The sequence below is a fragment of the Pan troglodytes genome, chromosome 18 (genome assembly GCF_028858775.2).
Source record: "Pan troglodytes isolate AG18354 chromosome 18, NHGRI_mPanTro3-v2.0_pri, whole genome shotgun sequence".
Classification (NCBI taxonomy): Eukaryota; Metazoa; Chordata; class Mammalia; order Primates; family Hominidae; genus Pan; species Pan troglodytes.
The window spans coordinates 28,188,187-28,213,106 of record NC_072416.2 but is presented as its reverse complement, the minus strand read 5'-3'; the positions used below and the strand labels follow the sequence as shown (position 1 = coordinate 28,213,106).

The following is a 24,920-nucleotide window of genomic DNA, read 5'->3' as shown; positions in this document are numbered from 1 at the left end:
TACAAAAATGCAAAACAAATTAACCTGGCATGAGGATGCACATGTGTCATCCCAGCTACTCAGGAGGCTGAGGCAGGAGGATCGCCTGAGCTCAGGAAGCCAATGCTGCAGTCAGCCGTGTTCACACCACTACACTCCAGCCTAGGTGACAGAGTGAGACCCTGAGAAAGAAGGAAAGGAAGAGAGAAGAAAGAAAGAAAGAAAAAGAAAGAAAAAAAGAAAGAAGAAAGAAAGAAAGAAAGAGAAAAAGAAAGAAAGAAAGGGAAGGGAAGGGAAGGGAAGGGAGGGGAAGGGAGGGGAAGGGAGGGGAAGGGAGGGGAAGGGAGGGGAAGGGAGGGGAAGCGAGGGGAAGGGAGGGGAGGAAGGGAAGGAAGGAAGGAAGGAAAGAAAGAAAAGAAAGAAAGGAGATGAAAGAATAGCTGCTCCAGTCCATAGACAGAACAAGTCTTTCTGAAAGCAAAAGAAGGAACATGGCTGCTTTAGATATAATGCTTCTTTATATATAAGACGACTAAGCAAAAAATCATGGATGGCATGTGTTCTACTACGAGGGCTTATGACAAAGGATTGATATCTTTGTGCAACTACTGTCTTCTGCAAGAATCTATATTATTATTTTTAAAGCAAAACTTATTATTAAACTAAGAATGCTTTTGTTCTTAAGATGTTGGTCTGTTAAGACCTGGGTCTGTTTGGTAAACACAATAAACTTGTTCCCCTTACTGTAAATATCTTGTTGACTAAGAATGCCTAACCTCCTGGGAATGCAGCCCAATAGAGCTCATCCTCATTTTACCCAGCTCCTATTCAAGATGGAGTCACTCTGGTTCAAATGCCTCTGACACAACTTCATCCAAAATAACCCACCAGGTAGACCATTCTGCCTGTATCAGACCAGGGCTAGAGCAGATACTGCAGCTCTGAAGGGAAATGTCTGCTTTGGACAGGCTCCACATGAAGGGCTCAGAGATGTTGTTTGCAAGGGTATCCTTCAGTGCCCACTGGTCCTCTGGACTTCCACAGGTGAAAAAGTCAAGGAGATAAACCATTAAGGCTTTCAGAAAGGCAGAAGATGGGGACCATCTTTAGGGTGCAGAGGCCCTCATGGCAGGACTTATCACACTCAGAATAATGTTATTCTTTCCTACAAAGAGGAATGGTGTTTACATCACATCCATCTCTTTCCAACATGTCTGCCTTGGAAACCAGAAGAAGTGAGGGTGTAATGCCCAGCACAAAAACAGACATCTGCCACTCATGGTCACACACCATCAACTCAGCCAAATAACTCATTTTCCAAATGCATAATACCTCTTACACTTGGACAGCTGTCATCAAACAGACGTGGACTCAGAGACCTTCCCAGACAAATCCTTCTGCAGCAGAACAGTGCAGAGGGAGAGGTGTGCCTGTCTGGGGGTTGGGATTTTCAGCTGGAGGGAATTCACTTGGAATTTCAAAAGGCTCTGACTGCAAATTCTGCCGTACATCTTTACTTGTTTGTATGGTTCTTGGGCATACAGGAGACGGGACAAAATTGTACTGGGAAGGAGGCAGCTGTGTTATTGTAGGAGAAGGAGCTACATGCCAGCAATACAATGGTGAACATAAATAGACCTGACACTGATAGCTTAGGATAAGTCTATTCTTGCATAGCCCTGCAGACACATATAAAACACACAAAAATGGATGCACACACTTGGTTCTCACCATCCAAGTTCCCATACAAACAACTCCAAGGCCAAATCTCCCAGAAAATATGAGATTAAGTCACTAATCTGGACTGTAGCTATGAAATCATAGGTAAAAGCCAAAGGAAGGGTCTGAAGAAATGATCATTATCTAAGGACACTTCCTCCTTCCAAGTCACGTTAACATGTGACGGCTCTGTGCTAGAAAGCTGTGAGGCTGGGCCGGGCGTGGTGGCTCACGCCTGTAATCCCAGCACTTTGGGAGGCCGAGGTGGGCGGATCATGAGGTCAGGAGATCAAGACCATCCTGGCTAACACGGTGAAACCCCGTGTCTACTAAAAATACAAAAAATTAGCCGGGCGTGGTGGTGGGCGCCTGTAGTCCCAGCTACTTGGGAGGCTGAGGCAGGAGAATGGCGTGAACTCGGGAGGCGGAGCTTGCAGTGAGCCGAGATCACACCACTGCACTCCAGCCTGGGCAACAGAGCGAGACTCTATCTCAAAAATAAAAAAAAAATAAAAAAAAAAAAAAAAAGCTGTGAGGCCTTGCACAAGTCACAACATCTGATACTCAGTTTCCTTATGTGTTAAATGGGGATAATAGAACCTAGATGAGTCGATATTTCCATGATTTAATTCCATGACATATTTCCATGATATAATCTTTTGTGCATCCAAATGATTATACACAAAGAATCCTGTTTATTCAAGTCCATCTCTAGAGACACTGGGGAATTACAGATTCTACTTTCTATGGCTTGGTCCATTGCAAGCACATTGTGTGTGTGAGGGTTCTTCCTTCCCTGGGGCAGGACAAGGATAAGAAAATATAAAATAAAAATGAAGCCTTAAATAATAATAAGAAGCCACTTCCCCAGAAACTACCTGCAGCTTTGTCAGCAGCCTAACCATTTGCCAAAGCCTGAGGCCACTCTAGAGAGGAAGTGGTGGTATGTGACAGCAAGGAGGAAGGAGTACACAGTGGCTTGCTGTCTGGCGACTGGCCTCCCAGCCAGGTGGAAGCCTCACTCCCAGCCATCTGAAAAAGGAAACTGCATCATGGGAGAACGCAAACAGAAACTATTGACCTCCCCTGCACAATTGAATTTTGTCTCCTCTCTCTTTGAAGTGCAGATAGAGACCACTAATTCTAATTCTGTCAACTTAAATCTATTTCCTGTCATTGGTGAATTATAATGTCAGACACGTGAAAGTCAGCTTTCTCCCTGGATTTTCTCCAAGTTTGGGGATTTGGGAATTATTAAACCCAATTTGCAGTTGGAGAAACTAAGACTCAAAGGGAAAATTACCTATTAAAGCTACATAGAGAATAAAGGGGAGGAGCTGGGGGTCTTTGTGGCAATGTATTAGAAATTTTGAGCGATCTGCGGGTCCTACTCTTATCCCCATTTAAATAGTAATTGTTAGCTACTGTATCTGCTTCTGAACTGAACCTGAGCTGCACACCTCAATAACATCTTCAAGTTCATTTATCCTAATTAAAAAGAAGCCACAAGGGTTCAGAAGCACAATAATAAATCCCCATTTACAGATAGAAATCAATGAGGATTAGATATTCAGGGACACGCAGGGTCACTCAAAATTCAAGGAAGAGGCTGGGCAAGGTGGCTCATACCTGTAATCCCAGCATTTGGGGAGGCTGAGGTGGGTGGATCACCTGAGGTCAGGAGTTTGAGATCAGCCTGGCCAACATGGTGAAACCCCATCTCTATTAAAAATACAAAAAATTACCTGGGTATGGTGGTGGTCACCTGTAATCCCAGCTACTCGGGAGGCTGAGGCAGGAGAATCACTTGAACCTGGGAAGTGGAGGTTGCAGTGAGCTGAGATCACACAACTGCACTCCAGCCTGGGCCAGAAGAGCAAAACTCCATCTCAAAAAAAAAAAAAAATTTCAGGAAGAATAGGAATGGAAATATTTACCCAAATTTCCAAATTGATACTTACTTCATTTAATAACATTCCAATTACTAGCTATAAGGTGCTATGTAAATTGCTTAACATCTCTGAGCCTTCATCCTTTAATGGAACAATGGTAATAATATTTATCTCACACACTATTATGGTTAGGATAATTAACACTGATTGTTGTTAGGGCCAGGAATGGTGGCTTACATCTGTAATCCCAGCACTTTGGGAGGCCGAGGCAGGAGGATCACTTGAGGCCAGGAGTTTGAGACCAGCCTAGGCAACATAGAGAGACCCTGTTTCTACACAAACATTTTAAAAATTAAAAACATATAGAGAGAACACATGGACACATGATGGTGAATGACACACTCTGGGGACTGTTGGGGGGTGGAGGGGAGGAAGGAGATCATCAGGAAGAATAGCTAATGGATGCTGGGCTTAATACATAAGTGATGGGTTGATCTGTGCAGCAAACCACAGTGGTACATGTTTACCTATGTAACAAACTTGCACATCCTGCAGATGTACCCTGGAACTTAAAATAAAAGTTGAAGAAGAAAAAACATATTGTAAGAGTTAAAGAAAGAAGAAAGAAACACGAAAAGCTCCTCAACAAAGACAGGTTTATTTTGGAGAATAAACCTGAGAGGGGCTTCTGGCTGATTTCAGTCAGGAGCACTCTCCCTTACAGACTAACAGTATTTATTGGTGAGAGAGTTTATTAAAGGCTTGGAATGTTTCTGTGTTGGGGAGAAGTTTAAAGTGGGGTTGGAATGTCTTTGGTTGGAGGGCAGGTTATCTCAGGGCTGGCATGTCTCTGGTCAGGGAGGAGCTTATATTATGTTGGAAAGTTTCTCGTCAGAGATGTCATTTGTGGTTTATGGTCATGCTGACCTTAGCCATTAGGCTGATGCACTTTGGATTTAGGCAGTTTTTGACCAAGGTGAACTTTAGAATGGTGGTGCTTGTCCAAGATGGCAATGCTCCTGCTCTGTCACATATATATAGTAATTGTTGTTCAAGACTACATTGGGCCAGACTTATCCAAGGGTTCCATGCACTTTCCACCTATAGCTAAATGCAAGGTTCCACTTCCAGGGTGGAAGAGTAACCTTTCAACATACTGATCCTCCTACCAATCTCAGCTATAAGCTCTGGACACAATCCTCCCCAAAACAACCACCTGAGACCTCTGGAGCATGAAGAAAAGCAAGAGATTTTGGAGGGAAGTCAAAACTTGGAAAGAAGGAATCTTTATGAGTTGAGTTTTCCATTAGTGGGATTTTGCCCTGATGACAAACTCCAGTCTTAATGTAAGGAAGCCAAAATTATAGAAAGCCCACTTACTTTTTGGCCTATGTAACAAGGATGTAAAAACTGGGCAACTATGGGTGTTGAAGAATAAAAAGGGAATCTCAAAAAAAAAACAAAAAATGAGAGCCAGAGAAGAACCCTAAATTGTGTGCAAACCCTGCCCAAGCCTCTGACTGGTGTTTGAACCATTCATGCATGAGACAGACTGCAAGCAGCTGATTTGAATATAGAATATTGAAACTGAGATTTGAGCTGCTACCCACCTAATCAAGTTAACGCAAGTTACAAATAGTATTCACTGGAGGAATGTAACAGAATCCAAATGTGACATCACATCTTATAAAAGAAGGCTTAAAAAATCACTTTGAAGGAGGTTAGTCATGGTCAATGGTGGAAATGGTTCTCGAACTCTGATGTGCCTGGCTCCCAAACCCATGGTTCTTTTTAATTACATCAAAAAGTATTAGACAGAAAATCTAGGAAAGTTGCATTCTCTGTTCTCTCTGCACAGAATCCTTAATGCTTCCACAGCTGGTGAAAGAGGAGATCCCTCCTCCTCTGCCTCCTTTTATCATCTTTATTGAGCTATAATTCACATGAATACAATTAACCTATTTAAAGCCTACAGTGCAATGCTTTTTACTATATTCACAAAGTTGTGCAACTGTCACCACAATCTATTTGAGAACATTGTTATCACCGCAACACACCAAAAAACCTCCATACCCATTAGCAGTCATTCCCTTCCTCCCCACACCCTCACCCTACCCATTGGCAGCCACTAATCTAGTTTTCTTTTGTTTTTGTTTTGTTTTGGTTTGGTTTTCGTTTTTTGGGGTTTTTTTTTTTTTTGAGATGGAGTCTCACTCTCACCCAGGCTGGAGTGCAGTGGTCTGATCTCAGCTCACTGCAACCTCCACCTCCTTGGTTCAAACTGGGACTACAGGCTGGGACTACAGGCGCGTGCCACCATGTCTGGCTAATTTTTATTTATTTATTTATTATTTATTTATTTATTTATTTGTATTTTTACTAGAGACAGGGTTTTACCATGTTGGCCAGGCTGGTCTCAAGCTCCCGACCTCAGGTGATTCGCCCTCCTCAGCCTCCCAAAGTGCTGGGATTACAGGCGTGAGACACTGTACCCAACCCCCTAATCTACTTTCTGTCTCTATAGTTTTGCCTGTTCTGGACATTCCATATAAAGAGAGTCATACAATATGTGATATTTTGTAAGAGACCTGTTTCATTTGGTATATGTTTTCAAGATTCATCCATGGCATAGCACACATCAGCACTTCATTACTTTTTATTGCCATTTAAATAATGTTCCATTGTATGGATAGACCACGTTTTACTGATCCATTCACCAGTTGATGAACATCCACGTTGTTTCCATTTTTGACTACTATGAGCAGTGCTGCTATGAATATTCACACACAATTTTTGTACAGACGTGTGTTTTCATTTTTCTTGAGTATACACCTGGGAGTGGACCTACTGGGTCATGTGGGAGTGCTTTTTTTTTTTTTCTTTAGACGGAGCCTTGATCTGTCGCCCAGGCTAGAGTGCAGTAGCATGATCTCAGCTCACTGCAACTTCCGCCTCCCGGGTTCAAGCAATTCGACTGCCTCAGCCTCCTGAGTAGCTGGGATTACAGGCACCCACTGCCATGCCTGGCTAATTTTTGTGTTTTCAGTAGAGACAGGGTTTCACCATGTTAGCTAGGCTAATCTCCAACTCCTGACCTCAAGTGATCTGCCTGCCTCAGCCTCCCAAAGTGCTGGAATTACCAGCATGAGCCACCGCACCCAGCCCCAGGAGTGCTTTGTTTAAGTTTTGGTGACCGCCAGACTGTTTTCCAAAGTAGCTGTGTATTAGTCCAGTCTCATGCTGCTAATAAAGACATACCTGGGACTGGCTAATTAATAAGGAGGTTTAATGAACCCAGAGTTCCACATGGCTGGAGAGGCCTCACAATGATGGCAGAAGATGATGGAAGAGCAAAGGGACATCCTACATGGCAGCAGGCAAGAGAGTGCATGCAGGAGAACTGCTCTTTTGCAAAACCATCAGATCTCGTGAGACTTAATCACTATCACAGAACAGCATGGGGGAAAATCCCACCCCCATGATTCAATTACCTCCCACCAGGTCCCTCCCAGGGACCCATGGGGATTATTACAATTCAAGGTGAGATTTGGGTGGGGACACAGAGCCAAACCATATCAAGCTGCATCATTTTATATTCTTGCCAGTGGAATATGAAGGGTCCAATTTCTCCACATCCTTGTCCACACTTGTTATCGTCTGTCTTTTTAATTATAGCTATGCTAGAAAGTGTGAAGTGGTAGCTTATTTTGGTTTTAAATCACGTTTTACTGATGGCTAAAGATGTTGAACAACTTTTCATGTGCTAATTGGTCATTTGTATATTTCCTTTGGAGAGCTAGCCAGACTCCTGGACTTAAAAAAAAATTGTCTTTTCCACTGCATCGCTTTTATGGCAAGACAAAAAAAAATTATATATTTTTTTAAAAAAAGATGGGGGTCTCACTGTGTTACCCAGGCTGGTCTCAAACTCCTGGCCTCAACCGATCCTCCCACCTCAGCCTCCCAGAGTGCTGGGATTACAGGTGTAAGCCACTGTACTGTGCCAGAAAATTCTAATTTTGATGAAGTCCAATGTAACTATTTTTCTTTGGTTGCTTGTGCTGACTTCTTCTTGGTACCTGGGTCACCATGTATTATTATTATTATTATTATTTTTGTAGCTCTTATGGTTATCTGAAACTGGATTTATTTATTTATTGCCATACTTGATTACATTCTGTCTCCCACTAGACTCACACTCTGAAGGCAAGAAGCATGTGTGTCATGCCAAAGAAACATCCTAAACCCAAATTAGGCACTTGATAAGTATTTTACATGAATGAATATACAATTCTTTATACCGTCCCAGCAAAAAGCAAGCCCGTAAGGGAAAACATGTCACCAATGAGAAAAGCGTAGGATTCGGCAGTTTGTTTATTCCTTTCCCCCCAAAAAAAGTAATTTTAGAAGCATCCCCTGCAGCCTCCATCCATTCTCACCCGGAACCAAGGCTTGGTGAGCTCTGGGGAAGCAGAGGCCTTTGCTCAGAGATTGCCTGGGGCAGAGCATGAGCTGCTGGTATGGAAATGAGGCTGAGCTACAGTCAGGCGACATCTGCTCATCGAAACCGGCCAAAGGCATCGGCAGCCTCACACAGCTTCATTCTGAGGACTGACAGCCATTCGGTGTCCCTGAAGAGTTCTCACTCGGATACGGTTGGTAGCAAACCCAATAGTCGCTCAACTCCACAAACTAATTGATCATTGTTTGGCCATTAGCATGGCTTACCTCCTACGCCACGTTCCAGGCTCAATCCCCTCTCTTCGCATCACCATCGTGTGAAGGGTTTATCTTCAGATGCTTTTCTTTCCTGGTTAACTTTGTAAAAAGAATGTACTTGGCCCATTTCCCTCAAAAGAAGAAGGCTCTTAAATGGTTCATTTTATCTTCCCTGAATCCCAGGTCTATAGCCTCCTCTTATTGTAACAATTTAAAAGAGACTTCAGAAAGGGTTTCATATCAGGGAAAAATATTAAGGATGTAATTGTACTGGGAATAGTGATGTTACCAAAATGCCAGGCCCTGACTCATCCGTGTGTGACAAGTGGATCTCTCAATCCTAAATTTAGTTTAGTCCAGTCCCTTTAACAAAAACTTACCAGGGACCGGGCACGACTATTACAGGAAAGGGTCCCCATCCAGACCCAGAGAGAGGGTTCTTGGATCTCACGCAAGAAAGAATTCAGGGTGAGTCCACAGTGCAAAGTGAAAGCAAGTTTATTAAGAAAGTAAAGGAGTAAAAGAATGGCTACTCCAACAGCTTCATTTTACCCAGCTCCTATTTAAGATGGAGTTGCTCTGGTTCACACGCCTCTGACATGGTGGCTCATGCCTGTAATCCTAGCATTTTGGGAGGCTGAAGGGGGAGAATCACCTGAGCCCACAAGTTCAAGAGCAGCCTGGGCAACATAGTAAGATTCCATCACTACAAGAAATAAAATAAAAAATTAGCCCAGCATTGTGGTACGCACCTGTAGTCCCAGCTACTCAGGAGGCTGAGGCAGGAGGAACATTTGAAAATCACCAGTGCCCTTATCTAGAGATCCACTAGGAACCTCAGCCTTATCACTTGGTGGGAAAAGAAAATCTGAAATAGACTATAACCCATGGGTCTGGAAGAAATCACCAAACTTATCTAGGATGGCCTAGTTACTGGGATGAGGTTTGTGTTTTCTTTTCCTGTCTCATATTCTAGTTTTCTGCCAGAGCTAGAGCCCCCAGTCCTGCTGACCCTAAATCCTACTTTCATTAGGCCAGTAGTTTCCACAACCGTCAGTACTTATCCATTAGAATTACCTGGGGAGCTGGGCGCAGTGGCTCACACCTGAAATCCCAGCACTTTGGGAGGCCCAGGAGGGCAGATCACTTGAGCCCAGGAGTTCGAGAGCAGCCTGGGCAACATGGTGAAATCTCATGTCTACAAAAATATTTAAAAATTAACTGAGTGTGGTGGTGCACATGCATAGTCCCAGCCACTCAGGAGGCTGAGGTGTGTAAAAAGTAAAGTAGAGGTTCCTCTTCAAAGACTTCCCTCCCCGTCTAATTAGGAATAAATGGTAACTTCTCTTAGAAGCAAAATTTATTCAAAAACCTGGGCACCTAAATATTTGCCCTGGCATGCTTATACTGGTCCAAGCAAGCATTAGGTCATAGCCTGCTCCTCTTCCTTATTTAAAAGTGCTTTTACCTTTCTCAGCATTCCACAAGTTACCTCCTCCTTCCTTTGTTCTCCTCTACCTTTGCCTCTTTTAAAAAGTCCTAAGTTGCTAGCCAGTCGGACAGATACAGAATGTAAGGTCCCGTTCCAGCCAACGGAAACCAGACATAGCAGTAGGGCGGACGCATCAGGTTGCAAATGACCCTGTCTCCTTTGTTCGGTGTATTCTCGTGGCGAAACTGCTGGCGAGTGTACCCTTTCTGCAGGAAGTAAAAATGGCCTTACTAAATAAATTAAATTTATGTTCAAGTGCTATTTCTTTATGGCACCGGGGAACAAGCATTTCAAACAGGTGAGAGGATTGCTTGAGCCCGGGAGGTCAAGGCTGCAGTGGGCTGAGATCATGCCACTGCACTCCAGCCTGGGCAATATAGTAAGACTCTGTCTCAAAAAGAAAAACAAAAAAGAATTACCTGGGGAGTTTTTCAAAAATGCTAGTGCCCAGGCCCTACTCCAGACCAATTAATTCCCAGTCTCTGGGTGTGGGGACCAGACTTCTGAAATCTCAAAAGCTTCCTGGGTAATGCCAGAATGAAGACAGAATGAAGAGCCATGTATTTAGCATTAGATGATAGCGGTATTGAGAAGTAGCATTAACTTTGGGATCCTGAGGCAGGCAGGATAATTTGAGGTTCGAGACCAGCCTGATCAACGTGGTGAAACCCTGTTTCTACTAAAAATACAAAAAAAAAAAATTAGTCAGGCATGCTTGCATGTGCCTGTAGTCCCAGCTACTCGGGAGGCTGAGGCAGGAGAATCACTTGAGCCAGGGAGGCAGAGGTTGCAGTGAGCCAAGATCACGCCATTGCACTCCAGCCTGGGCAACAGAGCAAGACTCTGTATCAAAAAAAAAAAAAAAAAAAAAAGTGATGTTAAGAAAAAGTCTTTCTCCAAGACCTCTGATGCCAATGCCTGCCTGGCTTTCTGCATTAACTCCTAAACGGCTCCTGATAGGTTTACCCACACCTGAGTTTGTCACTCTTTTGTAGATGGACAAGGGGTCAGCCTAACTTCATGGTAGTGTTCTGTCTTCCATCATGCCTGCTCTTCACTTCCTTCTCCTCCCTGTTGACCCAGTTGCTGAGGATTGAAGGGTATCCTAGCACTCTAGACAGTTAGGCCCAGGTGGAGTTTGAGGCTAGAGCTGGGTTGGGGGCACAGAGCAGGGCCCTGGGAGGACCAGCACATGACTGGTAGAACAAGCTGGAGGCCCAGTTTCTCAAATGGAATCTGCATTGGGTGAAGTCCCTGTTGTGCCACATCCCTGTTGACTCCAACACTGTGTCCAAGAAACTGAAGAAGAGACCTAAAATGTGCAAAGGAGACAGAGACATAGAGTTTATTAGAGAGTTACAGACAGGGCAGTCCAGGAACAGTGGGCTGGAAAGAAAACCACTGCCGTTTGTAAAAAGCATTCAGTTTATTTAGCCATGAAACTGCCTTTGCAAAATTATAACTAAGGAAATTCTAACAGTGAAAGAAATCAGACCTAACCAACTCCATTTTGCTTATAACCTTTAAGCTGTCCTTGTTCATTCCTGGGCATAGGCTGAACAAACTTTGGGAAGGAACTCCGTTCATGGTTTGACTCTGAAACAAAATTGATAACAGCCCTTTCCCAAAAAGGCCTCCTTGCCTGGGGACCAGTCTGCCTATGCAGGACTAACAAATTCGTTACAAGATTAGAAATTACAGTTTAGGGGTCGTGCAGCCTGTAGCTCTGAGAGTCTGAACCTCCCCAAATTGCTCCTGGGGATAACATCACTATTGTAAAACCTAAGGTCAGTGTTTGAGATATTTTGCAGACCCTGCACTCGATGGATCCGCTGACACCTTCCAGACCAGTAATCTGGCTCAACCAGTTCTGCCATCCCACCAAGGAATGGAAGACAGCAAGAAAACCTCACTTCAACCCCCTATGATTCCATCTCCAATCTGACCAATCTGCACTCCCACTTCCCGAGCCCCTACCCACCAAATTATCTTTAAAAACTCTGATTCCTGAATCCTCAGGGAGACCGATTTGAGTAATAATAAAACTCCAGTCTCCCACACAGCCGGCTCTGCATGCATTACTCTTTCTCCATCGCAATTCCCCTGTCTTCATAAATTGGTTCTGTCGATGCAACGGGCAAGGTGAACCCACTGGGTGATTACAGCAATCTTCACTTAGCACCCTCCCCCTAGTACCCTCCACCTAGCAACCTCCATTTAATGGAAAACACAGGGCCTTTGTCCCCTGCAAGACCTGCATTGCAAGGAATGGACCAGGGGGTTCCGATGTCCTTCATGCATAAAGAGTGATTCTCCAGATTGACCACTCCTGGATTCCTTAGCTTGGGACCCCAAACACACATTTTCTTAGACCATAGGGTCATTCTCAGGGTATGCTTAAGTTATTGTTGTCAGGTGCACCTGCCATACAGCCCCACATTTCAAAAGTGCTGCCTTTGAGATTATGTGAGCATCCAGGGGTCTCCCACAGCTCTGAGTTCAGTAACTGGTGTCTGACTGCCAGCAAGAGAGCTGGGGAAGTTGCAGGGACAAGGGAGGCAGCCAGAGGCCCAGCTGTCATGTGGGCTCTATTTTCTGAAAATGTGAATGCATCTGATCTCCACTGGTCCCATAGGGTGGAGACTATTAATAAACTCCTTGCCCCGGAGGAAGTCTGCCCTGGAACTGGGACAGGTACAACCAGTAAGTGGGAAGCCTCTGAGACACCAAATTTGGATTGTCATGAAAGGCAGAAGTGGGACTGGCCAGAGATGGGGAGCCAGAGACAGCCAGCTCCTTCTAAGTGTGTGGGGGGTTGACCTTCAGGGCTTTTTCCTTGTTCTGTCCTGACTCCCTTCTGTATTCAAATTCCAGCTAACAGCTAGACTCCACAGGGGTGAGAGCAGTCTTTAAAGGCAAAAGTAAAGACCTCATTAAATGGAGGCATCCAGAGAATAGAATGAATAGAAATGAAACACTTTCAGCTACCCCTTAGGAGGCCCCGGCAGAATAGCACTTCTCAGTGGAAGACATTAACACCGAGGTAATTCCTTAATGAACTACATCTCTACAGTGCCCCCGGAGGCCCAGCATCACTGACAGGGAGTGGGGGAATTTATACCCAGCCCTCTCCCTCTCCCATGATTCAGCCTCAGACATGCAGTCCCAAGGCTGTAGGTGATGAAACGCTGGCCAGGCTGCGGGAGACCCAGAGAATTTGACTGCAAACCCATGCTTCCAATCTCTCACATGCTCTCACTGAGGGTTATGTGGACCTCCAAAGAGAGGCCTGGCTTTTTCAGTGTGCAGTGTTAGAATTTAAAAAGGAAAATTAAGGAATAGTACAAATTTTAAAAGTTTCAGTTGTCCTGGTGTCCTGGGAATCCTGGATGAAGAGAAACCTCTGCTTGGGCTAACCGTGCTCCCCAAGTTAAGAAAATGAGATGTTTTATATAAGCGGGTATCAGGCCGGTGGTGCTGAAGGCTTGAGCTACTTCACACCCATAGAAAGCGGTGAAGGCAGGTCCGTGAAGCTGAAAGCAATGAGAGCTAGAACCAGAAACCTGGGTTTGAATCCTGGCTTTGTTGCTGAATGGTGATATGATATTATGCAAATTCTTAGCCCCCCTAGGGCTTAGAGAGTTGTGTTATTTGTAAGTCAGGGATATTAAACACCTAAAAATAAAATAAAATATATGAATGAGGTGAACTGTTTACTCCAATGAATAGCAGCTATCAATATATATCTGTGGCATTTTAGGTAATCAGGGAGAACTTCTTGATAGTCATGATGATAACAGCTAATATTGGTGAACCATTTATTACATGTTAGGCACCGTGCTTCCATCTTTGCATACATGAACCCATGTATTCCTCTTAACAATGCTGTGAGTAAAGGATTTGTCTTATGATCATTTTACACACAAGAAAACAAAGGCTCAGAATAGACAAATCATTTGCTCAGGGCCATATACCTGGTAAGAGTGAAACCACCTTTGCAAAAATTATAACAGTGATCCTAGGCGTGGTGGCTCATGCCTGTAATCCCAGCACTTTAGAAGGCTGAGGTAGGCAGATCACCTGAGGTCAGGAGTTCAAGACCAACCTGGCCAACATGGTGAAACCCCGTCTCTACTAAAAATACAAAAATTAGCCAGGTGTAGTGGTGGGCGTCAGTAGTCCCAGCTACTCCAGAGGCTGAGGCAGGAGAATCGCTTGAACCCGGGAGGCGGAGATTGCAGTGAGCCGAGATCGCGCCACTGCACTCCAGCCTGGGCGACAGAGCAAGACTCCATCTCGAAATAAACAAATAAATAAATAAAATAAATAAAAAATTAAAACAGTGAGAAAATGATGACAGTGAAAGAGATCTGGTCTAACCAACTCCCATCCTGCCCTTAACCTCCAAACTGCCCTTACTTATTCCTGGGTTTGGAAGAAGCTAATTTTGGGATAAATTTAGTTTAGAATTTAAATGATAACTGAGGGCAGTTTCCAGCCAACAGCCCATGAAGAGCAGAGGCCCTCAGTCCAATAGCCAATGAAGAAGTGAAGTGAATCCCACCAGCAACAGTGTGGGTGGGCTCAGAAGAGGACCCTCCACCAGCCAAACCCTGTGGGAACTGCAGCCCTGGCTAACACCTTCATTGTCTCCTGGTGAAAGGACCCAGCTGAGCCACACCCAGATTCTTTATCCGCAGAAATTGTAAGATCATAAACGCTATTGTGTTTTTTGTTATGATTTTTGTTTTTTTATGGTTTTTTTGTTTGTTTGTTTGTTTTTTGAGACAGAGTCTTGCTCTGCCGCCCAGGCTGGAGTGCAGTTGCGTCATCTCGACTCACTGCAAGCTCCGCTTCTCAGGCTCACGCCATTCTCCTGACTCAGCTTCCTGAGTAGCTGGGACTACAGGAGCCCACCACCATGCCCGGCTAATTTTGTTGTATTTTTAGTAGAGACGGGGTTTCACTGTGTTAGCCAGGATGGTCTCTTTTCTCCTGACCTCGTGATCCACCCGCCTCGGCCTCCCAAAGTGCTGGGATTACAGGCATGAGCCACTATGCCCAGCCTGTTTTTTATGATTTTTTAAATTCGCAGGTTAAAATTGTATTTATTTAGAGTATACAACATGACATTGTGATATATATATATATATATATATATATATATATATATATATATACACAATGTGGATTGGCTAAATCAAACAATTTTAAATATGCATTATCTCATATACTTACCAGTTTTGTAGTGAGAACACTTAAAATCTACTCTCAGCCATTTTCAAGTATACAATATATTGTTATTAGCTATAGTCACTATGATGTATATCTTTTGAACGTATTCCACCTATCTAATTGAAATTTTATGTCCTTCAACCAACATCTCTCTAATTTCCCCTCACCCCAGCCTCCAGTAACCATTATTTCACTCTCTGCTTCTGTGGGTTTTGACATATAAGTGACATCATGCAGTATTTGTCTTCTTTTTTTTTTTGAGATGGAGACTCGCCCTGTCACCCAGGCTGGAGTGCAGTGGTGCCATCGTGGCTCACTGCAACCTCCACCTTCCAGGTTCAAGCGATTCTCCTGCCTCAACCTCCTGAGTAGCTGGGATTACGGGCATGTGCTTCCATGCCCAGCTAATTTTTGTATTTTTGTAGAGATGAGGTTTCACCATGTTGGCCAGGCTGGTCTTGAACTCCTGGCCTCAAGTGATCTGCCCACCTCAGCCTCCCAAAGTGCTGGGATTATAGGCATGAGCCACTGCACCCAGCCAGTATTTGTCTTTCTGTGTCTGATGATTTCACTTAACATAATATCCTTTATGTTCAACTGTGTTGTCACAAATGATAGGATTTCCTTGTTTTTTAAGGCTGTATAGTATTCCACTGTGTATATATACCACATTTTCTCTATTCTAAATGCTGATGTGGCTGGATGCAGTGGGTCACACCTGTAATTCCAATGCTTTGGGAGGCTGAGGCAAGAGGATCACTTGAGGGCAGGAATTCAAGACCAGCCTGGTCAACATAGTGAGATCCTATCTCCAAAAAAAAAAAAAAAAAAAAAAAAAAAAGTCTTTTTTAATTAGCCAGGCATGGTGGTGTACACCTGTAGCCCTAACTACTAGGGAAGCTCAAGCAGGAGGATTTCCTGAGCTCAGGAGTTCCAGACTGCAGTGAGCTATGATTATGCCACTGCACTCCAGCCTGGGTGACAGAGTGAGACCCTATCTCTAAAAAATAAAATACAATAACAAATACTCTTGTTCAAAACTACTAGATTTGGGGTAATTTGTTATATAGCAACATATAACTAATACAATATCTTTTAGCAAAAGCAAAGTGATAAGGGTATATGACCTATATATAAGCTATTTCCAAGAGGTTGAGGGAGAAAATGTTGGCAGGACAAACCCCAAAATTGGGGCCCAGTCCAGGAGACCATTAAGGGTTCTTGGCTTCATTCAGGAAAGAATTCAAGAGTGAACCACAGAGTAAAGTGAAAGCACACTTATTAAAAAGTAAAGGAATAAAAGGGCGGCTAACCCATAGGCAGAGTAGCAGCATGGGCGGCTTAACTGACTCTCCTTATGGTTATTTCTTGATTGTATGCTACACAAGGAGTGGACTATTCATGAGTTTTCCAGGAAAGGAGCAGGGAGTTCCCAGGACTGAGGGTTCCTCCCCATTTCAGACCATGTAAGGTAACTTCCAGACATTGCTATGGCATTTGTAAACTATCTTGGTGCTGGTGGGAGTGCCTTTTAACATGCTAATCCATTATCATTAGCATATAATCAGAAGTGAAGATGATCAGAGGTTGTTTCTGTCACCATCTTGGTTTTTGGTGGGTTTTGTCAGGCCTCTGAGCCCAAGGTAAGTGATCATATCCCCTGTGACCTGCACATATACATCCAGATGGCCTGAAGCAACTGCAGATCCACAAAAGAAGTGAAAATAGCCTTAACTGATGATATTCCACCATTGTAATTTGTTTCTGCACCACCCTAACTGATCAATGTACTTTGTAATCTCCCCCACCCTTAAGAAGGTTCTTTGTAATTCTCCCCACCGTTGAGAATGTACTTTGTGAGATCCACCCCCTGCCCGCAAAACATTGCTCCTAACTCCACCGCCTATCCCAAAATCTATAAGAACTAATGATAATCCACCACCCTTTGCTGACTCTCTTTTTGGACTCAGCTCACCTGCCCCCAGGTGAAATAAACAGCCATGTTGCTCACACAAAGCCTGTTTGGTGGTCTCCTCACATGGACATGTGAGACAGGTTTGGCCAGCTTCTTTACCTCATCCTGTTTTATCAGTGGGGTCTTTGTGATCTGTATCTTGTGAAACAAGTCTTGCTGAATTCCTAACTCAAAAGAGAGAATGATATGTTGCCCAATAATATTCCATAAACATGAGATATGATTTATGTAGGAAGGTGCTTAGCTTACTATTGAAAAGAGCCGGGCACATTCCTCAGCCCCGGGCTCAAAACAAACAAGCCCAGTACAAACACATCCCATCCTCCCATCCCACCACATATCGCCATATATCTCTCAAACTTCCTGAGCCCAGTACAAACACCACCAGGAAAGTCTCCGATAAGGGGACAGCCATTCAAAGTTTTACTGAAAGAGCGGGAACCAAAAGAATTCCTTTGTTCCCCTGTAACTTTCAGGCTATAAAAAGCAAACACTCGCATTGTTCAGGGCCCTCTTGTATGCTGTGGAATGGAGGGACCAGGTTCGAACTTGTAGTAAAGATCCTTGCTGCTTGGCTTTGACTCTGGACTCTGGTGGTCTTTTTTGGGGAACTAACGGTCTGGGCATAACACTATAATGCCTAATATATGGTAGGGATTTGTGGTATTGTGTGGGAGGGGATGATCTTTGAGAGGGAGATGTCCCTGCTCATTTGATATGTGGTCCTTTCTGTATACACAAGGCAGTAAATCTTTTCCCTGTCCCATGAGCTACCAAACGGTAGCTCCTGGATGTACACAGAAAATCATCCAGGATTTTTCAACCTTCAAATGACAGAATGCACCAATATCTAACAACTGGTGCCTTGGTACCACCTGGCTTCTTGTGGCAGTGCCCAGGACTAGCATTGTCATGTTGTCAAGACACACACCATGAAATGCTCCTCCCTGGTAGAAAATAAAATTAGCAAGACTTGGATTCCATTCATGAAAGATAACCATGTAATCACCAAGCCCACCTCTAACATTTTCAAGACATAGAGCAAGAATAAAAATAGAGGCCCATATACTATGTGTCCAAATAGTTATAAAATGAAAATCAAGCTATTGACTATTAAATAAAATATATTCTAGTCTCCTTCCTTGATAAATATATGAAAGAATTAACAGCCCACCAAAGTAGTAAAAAAATTACCTTAAGCTGAAAACATCTGAATAAAAAGCAGCCACAGAAAAATTATCTGAACTTGAGCAGAGCCTCCCAAAAATAAAACTGCTCTTTACCCACCTCCAAGGGAGTTTCCTGTTTGGGAGAAGACTAATCTTTAGCACTGGGAAGTGCAAATTCAGCTGCCATTAGCAACAAAAATCCCAATAGAACCCTTTATACTTTCCTACCTAAGCCCCAAGCCACACTCTTTCCCTTCTTTTGTTAAGTTGGTATAAAACGTTTACCTCTGGCTATTCAGTGAATTACTCATCACTGAGTACTCTTGCCTGCACATGTAAATAAATTTTTCTTCTCTCCTGTTAATTTGTCTACTGTGAGTTAATTGGCAGGTCCTCGATCATTAAACCTAAGTTGGTAGAGGAAATGTTTTCCTCTCAACATATACCTTCATAACAGCCTAGAAGGCCAAGTCCTCAGGTAGAATTATCAGACTTGATCCGGGCATGGGGAAAGCCAACTCTCAGCCCTTGGCCCACCTCCAGCTCTGTCCCACACAACAGCCTCACATAGAAGCATGTGGATACCCTGGCTTGCATGTCCAAGCTCCATCCGCACTCACCCTTCAAACAACTGCACCTTTTACCAGCCATCAGGCCTAGGAAGGAACACACCAGCATAGTCCGCTCTCCAGAAGTCAGACACAGGAAGAAGTTTTTGCAGGGCTGAAACTGATTGATCATGGGGCTATGTGGATAAGAAATTGCAGAATTCTCATGAGCAGATTATGGTCTAGAAGAGTCCCCAAGTATGTATGTTCCCTTGGCATTACAACTCTTCATCCTGGGAAAGGGAGGATGATGTGCAGCCAGAGAACCATGACAGGGCCCTCGAACCACCACAATCCTTCTTGCTCAGGTCCAAGGGCAGTGCTGTAGCTATTAGTGCTTGAAGCGGTGTTGTGTGCATGATAGAGAGGAAATGAAAAGACCATTAGCTGGGACTTGATGGAGCCACTGGGCCGGTGTCCACAATGATGGGATTGCAGAGTGGAGTCGGCTGCAGACTCTGAGAGGAAGCCTAGTTGACTGGGCATGTCTTCCAGTATGGGTATATCAGTGACTGAAATGGGAGTTTTGTCCAAAGCCATCCACGCCCAGCATGAAGTAAAAATGGATATAGGAAAGTCAAAATGACCAGAGCAGGGAGCATCCTTTCCCTGCTGGTAGAAATGGACTAGGGAGGGTCAGAGCAGGGTGAGAGAGGAGAAAGAAAGAAACTGGTCAGGCGGGCAGTTAGGATGGGTCCTTGGTTGAATTCTTCCAAACAAAAGAACAACCTGCAGGCACAGATAAGGGAACTTGCACAGAAGGGTTTGCTTAAGACATGCCCACAGCTGCACAGGTAAGAAAGGCTACACAGGTGACTTGCCCATACATGCCCACAATGGAAAATTCCATTCCCTTACACATATGCAGTAAGGAGAACAAAGCAATATGGAGTAACTCAAGCTAAAGACCCGCATGCACACTAGGGGGACAGGGTGGAGCTACCAGAAATTTGCACCTTATACAAATGAGATGCCCAGCCCTCATTGGTTTCTTATAAAAGCCTTTGCATTCAACTGTAAAAATGCAACCCTCTTCCAGGTCCCCTCTCCACAGTGGAGAGCTTTCTTCTTTCACTTATTAAACTTTCACCCCAACCTTGCCCTTTGTGTCCATGCTCCTTAATTCTCTTGGTTGTGAGACAAAGAACTCCGGGTGATACCTCACAATGAGAGACTGCTACATTGTGGTGCATTGGTGAGACCGTAACAAGGACACACCTCAACATCTAGATAAGTAAGAAATTTTGATGTCAGGGACACAGTCTTGGCCACTAATCAGGGAAGAGGGGCTGAAAGGGTGACAAATTATCCTCTGAACCCAGAGATTGAGGAAGCCCAGTTAGATGGATGAACTTACAGTTACCAGGATGGGATCACCAGGTCAAAACCAGACTAGCAGCAAAATCATGTAATACGGTGTCCACTTTCCCATGTTTTAAAAATCTCAATACATGGCTTGCTGAATTACCCAGCTCACCCCCCTCTGGGAATTTTCAAGCAGCCAAGTGAAATTGCACTTTTCCTATGAATGCTTTCTAAACCCGTGTGCCAAGACAACAAACTACCCTCTCTGTCCTACTCCCTGAAGATGCCATTCATAGCTGGGAGGTGACAGGTGCAACAGGAGAGCCCATACAACTGGGTACCCAGCACGTGGACATTTGAATCATAAAGGTCTGGGTTAATTTTACAGCTACATCGTGGCTGTTTAAACCTCTCTCAGCATTTGTGTCCTCATTCCTAAAACACTAGTCCCTACTTCATAAGATTTTTGTGAAAAGTAAATGAGGTACTATGCATAAAGCATTTAGCATGGTGCCTGGAATACAGTCTGAGCTCAATAAATATCAGCCGTTATTGCATTAGAGTTAGCTGTTCCATGACTATCTTCCATCCTAAGTTATTATTTCCTTAAGGCTGATGGCAGTGTCTTACAGCTTCAGAATCTGTCACAGTGACCTATTCAAAAAAAATTTACTTAGGGCCTACTATATGCCCAACACTATGCAAGGCTAATAATAAGCTATGACTAAATAGATTTTTTTTTTTTGAGATAAGGTCTCTCTCTGTTGCCCAGGCTGAACTGCAGTGGTACAATCACAGTGCACTGCAGCCTCGACCTCCCAGACTCAAGTGATCCTCCCACTTTAGCCTCCCAAGTAGCTGAGATCACAGGTGCGCACCATCACATCTGGCTACTTTTTAAAAATTTTTAGTAAAGATGAGGTCTTACGATGTTGCCCAGAATGGTCTCAAACTTTTGGGCTCAAGCGATTCACCCACCTCAGCCTCTCAAAGTGCTGGGATTACAGGCATGAGCCACCACACCCAGCTAAGTAAAGATTTTTTGAATCAAATAAAGAAGTCAAGAGATTGTAGCTTATTATTAAGAATTTCCCAACTATAAAAGCTCATAAAGCATTTATAACTCATCTTGAAAGTTCCTTGTTTAAATGTTCAAGCAATTCTTTCCCTTTTTTTTTTTTAGCACCTTAGGGGAAATAAATAAGATATTTTCTTTGCTTTCAAACAAGCTGACACATTGGGTGGATCTACAAGCAAAGATTCTGCCATTGCCTTGAAAGCTTCCAGTTTCTCTGATTCATGTGGGGAAAACTGCTGGACAATTATCTGTTATTTGGTTGTTTTATTAGCAAAGTACTCCAGCTACAGATTCCCAGTGGGTGTGAGACCATTCCTTCTCGAAAGGCAGTGATGAGCAGAATCATTTATAGAAGAGTCACCAGACATAGGCACCACACAGCTCCCCACAGTGTTGCCTGTGTGGAAGGTATCCCCACTGGTTATCAATAAACCACAATAATTTATTTCCATATTTTTATAAGTATGTAGATCATTGAAAAGTAAAAAATAAAAGGAGAAACAGCATATTGTATTACCTGTCTCCTCCATTTGATTTGACTAGAGACTAGACTAGCCTGATTTTGTTACTGACAAAGCCATTCTTTCCCCCAAAATTGGGTCTTTCCCTGTTTGGCGCCATGAAGACAATACACAAAACTGAAAGTGAGGGTCAAGCAGTGCAGGCATTACTCAATGGCCATGGAATTAAGACGCAGGAGCTTGGGCCCGGCGCAGTGGCTCACGCCTGTAATCCCAGCACTTTGGGAGGCCAACGTGGGTGGATCACGAGGTCAAGAGATGGAGACCATCCTGGCTAACATGGTAAAACCCCGTCTCTACTAAAAATACAAAAATTAGCTGGGTGTGGTGGCAGGCGCCTGTAGTCCCAGCTACTTGGGAGGCTGAGGCCGGAGAATCACCTGAATCCAGGAGGCAGAGCTTGCAGTGAGCCAAGATTGCGCCACTGCACTCCAGCCTGGTGACAGAGCGAGACTCCATCTCAAAAATAAAAAATAAAAATAAAAGAAGCAGGAGCTTGGTTCACAAATCAACTTCTTGACTAGTGAGGAGTGAGGGACTCAGAGTATACAGTTTTCTGATGAAGACGTTGGACTTAAAAGTGAGGGAAGGAATATTCATGTCTTTTCTGGAAATGGGTGGTGAACTTCCTGAAACTGGGGTGCTGCCTTCTTTTTTCTCCTTTTACGGCTTCTTCCAGTCATTGTGGCAATTATCCACTGTCATGGCGCTGGTGGGAGTGTCATTTAGCATGGAAATGAGATTATAATGAAGTCTGAGGTCTTTTTCAGGTCATTCAGTCAACTAATCAGTCTCAGTTGGTCTGGTTACAAAGGGAACTTTTTAATCACAGGTATCCTGTTTCTTAAACAGAATTAGGGCAGGGTAGAAATTCAGCTATGTCATGAGGCATTACACCAGGTAATAATTTTACCACTAGATCACAAGTTCCTAGAATGAGAATGATGCCTGCCATACAGCAGGGACTTGGGGAGTATTTGCCACATAAACGAACAAACCAATGAATGAGTGAAGAAGTGAATGAATGAATCCTACCCAGGACATTTACTGCACATGGTATCTTTGCCGACCCTGATCCTCAGTGATACGATCTGCTCAGATTTTTCATGGACCTGTTCTGAAGAATTTTTAAAGGCATATCTTCTTAGAATCTGAACCCTAAACTTTCAAAACAATAAACAGAGAAGAGCAGGTTCTATAGCTAAATGAGAGGATGACATGTCTGAGCTGGCCTGCAGATAGTGTGGAGTATTAATTTCCCACAGTTTGTTTGCCCTGTCGGCAAGAGGCTCCTGCCTGAGTATTGTGGACCGTGTGTATATTGAACATTGCTCCTTTAACTTCTGGGACACCTGGAGTTGCATTCAGATGGCCTGGGGAGGGGGGAATTCTTTTGTAATACCTCTTTGGTTCCTCTCCCTATCAGGGATTCTGTATCCTCCCAATATAGCTCTTCCAAGCCCCACTGTATGTAGCAAAGGACCTGAGATTGCATGAGCAAGATTAGAAGTAGCAAAAAGCTGAAAATCATCAGGTCTGGAAGAAAGTAGATAAGAATGTATTCAAAGGATTAAAGTATAAGGTTTTGACCTTGGGAGGGGCATCAGCCTCAAATGGAGAAGAAATGAAATCCTCTGGAAAATAAAGCATATCAGTGAGTACCCCCAATGGTGAAGTGTTTGCTGGCCGGAGAGGAAAGCAGAAAGTTCAGCTAGAGGTAAATAAAAGGATGGTTAGTAAAGGGACAACCTCTGGTTGCCTAAGGGATCTACAGTGACTGCCCATCATAGGGGTAGGAATAAAACCCACCTCTAGGAAGGTCATCCTTTCTACTAAGCTCCCACAAGTCAAGGTGGCCTGCAGAAGAAAATCTAGACACAAAATCCTCTTCAAGAGTCAGAGATCAGATTAGAAGGATATGAGGCTCGTTGGGATTGGCTTCCTTCTTTATCTTTGTGCTAAGTGTAACCAAACACAGGTTTGGCTGCTCACCTCTCGCAAAGTCAAATAACAAGGATGAAATGTGGTGAGAGGAAAGTGACTTTAATACAGAACTAGCAGTAGGGAAATGGCCAAGTCTTCATGCCTTAAAGAAATCATTTAGAATTTTGGACAGAATGCAAGAACTTAAAAAGGGGAGCTGGGTATGGGGGACATGCAGGAGGCCTGAGGAGGTGCTGGTCTACATGACTTGCTCCGATGACTTATCTTGAGTTATTGCCCCACATGATGAATGGGCTGGCACCATGTTAGGCACAATCAAGTTGTAAATTAACTGCAGCCTTGAGGTAATTGCCTGGTGGGGAATAATTCCATACCTTGGGCCTGGATTATTTTAAGACTCAGTCCCTGGAACATCTAAACAAACATATAATTAGATAAAATGACATTGTGCAAGGGAGCACCTGGTGGAAGGAAAGAGAGCAAAGGTTACCATTTTATTTTCAAGAAGCTAAACATAAAGTAAGCAAGGAGAAAAAGGGAAAAAAGAGAAAATATATATTTAAAAATTGGGACTTGGGACAGTGGCTGACACCTATAATCTCAGCACTTTGGGAGGCTAAGGCAGGAGGGTCACTTGAGCCCAGGAGATTTTGTAGAGCCTGGGGTCTGTTTATGTTGACCAGCCTGGGCAACATAGCAAGGCCCCATCTCTACAAAATAATCAAAAGTCTAGCCGGGCATAGTGGCACATGCCTGTGGACCCAGCTACATGGGAGGCTGAGGTGGGAAGTTTGCCTGAGCCCTGGATGTAGAGGCTGCAGTGAGCTATGATTGCACCACTGCACTCCAGCCTGGGTGATACAGTGAGACCCTGTCTGAAAAATAAATAAGTAAATAAACAAAAATAAAAACAGGACACTCAGTTAAGGATCTCATTGTCATGGGTGCTGTCTTTGAACAGTTTCTTACTATGAGTCAAGCAAAAAGAGTAAAATGAAGCGTAACTCATTCAAAACAGTTTTCCCTCCTTAACCTTGAACCACGCTGTATTATTCCATTTTCACACTGCTATAAATAAACACCCTAGACTAGGTAATTTAGAAAGGAAACAGGTTTGCTTGACTCACAGTTCCACATGGCTTGGGAAGCCTCAGGAAACTTACAATCATGGCATAAGCAAAAGAGAAGCAAGGACTTTCTTCACAAGGCGGCAGGAAATAGACCAAGAGAATAAGGAAGTGCCACACTTTCAAACCATTAGCTCTCATGAAAACTCATTCACTG

General features: G+C 43.7%; 1 long non-coding RNA gene across 1 annotated transcript in view; it reads right to left on the bottom strand.

Annotated features, from left to right (window-relative positions):
* Positions 1 to 8,791: 8,791 nt before the first annotated feature.
* LOC129137322 (uncharacterized) overlaps positions 8,792 to 24,920 on the bottom strand; it is a 323,240-nt gene continuing 307,111 nt past the window's right edge. Inside the window, exon 8 of the long non-coding RNA XR_010152318.1 lies at positions 8,792 to 11,113. This is a non-coding gene — a long non-coding RNA (uncharacterized LOC129137322). The remainder of the gene's footprint in view (positions 11,114 to 24,920) is intronic.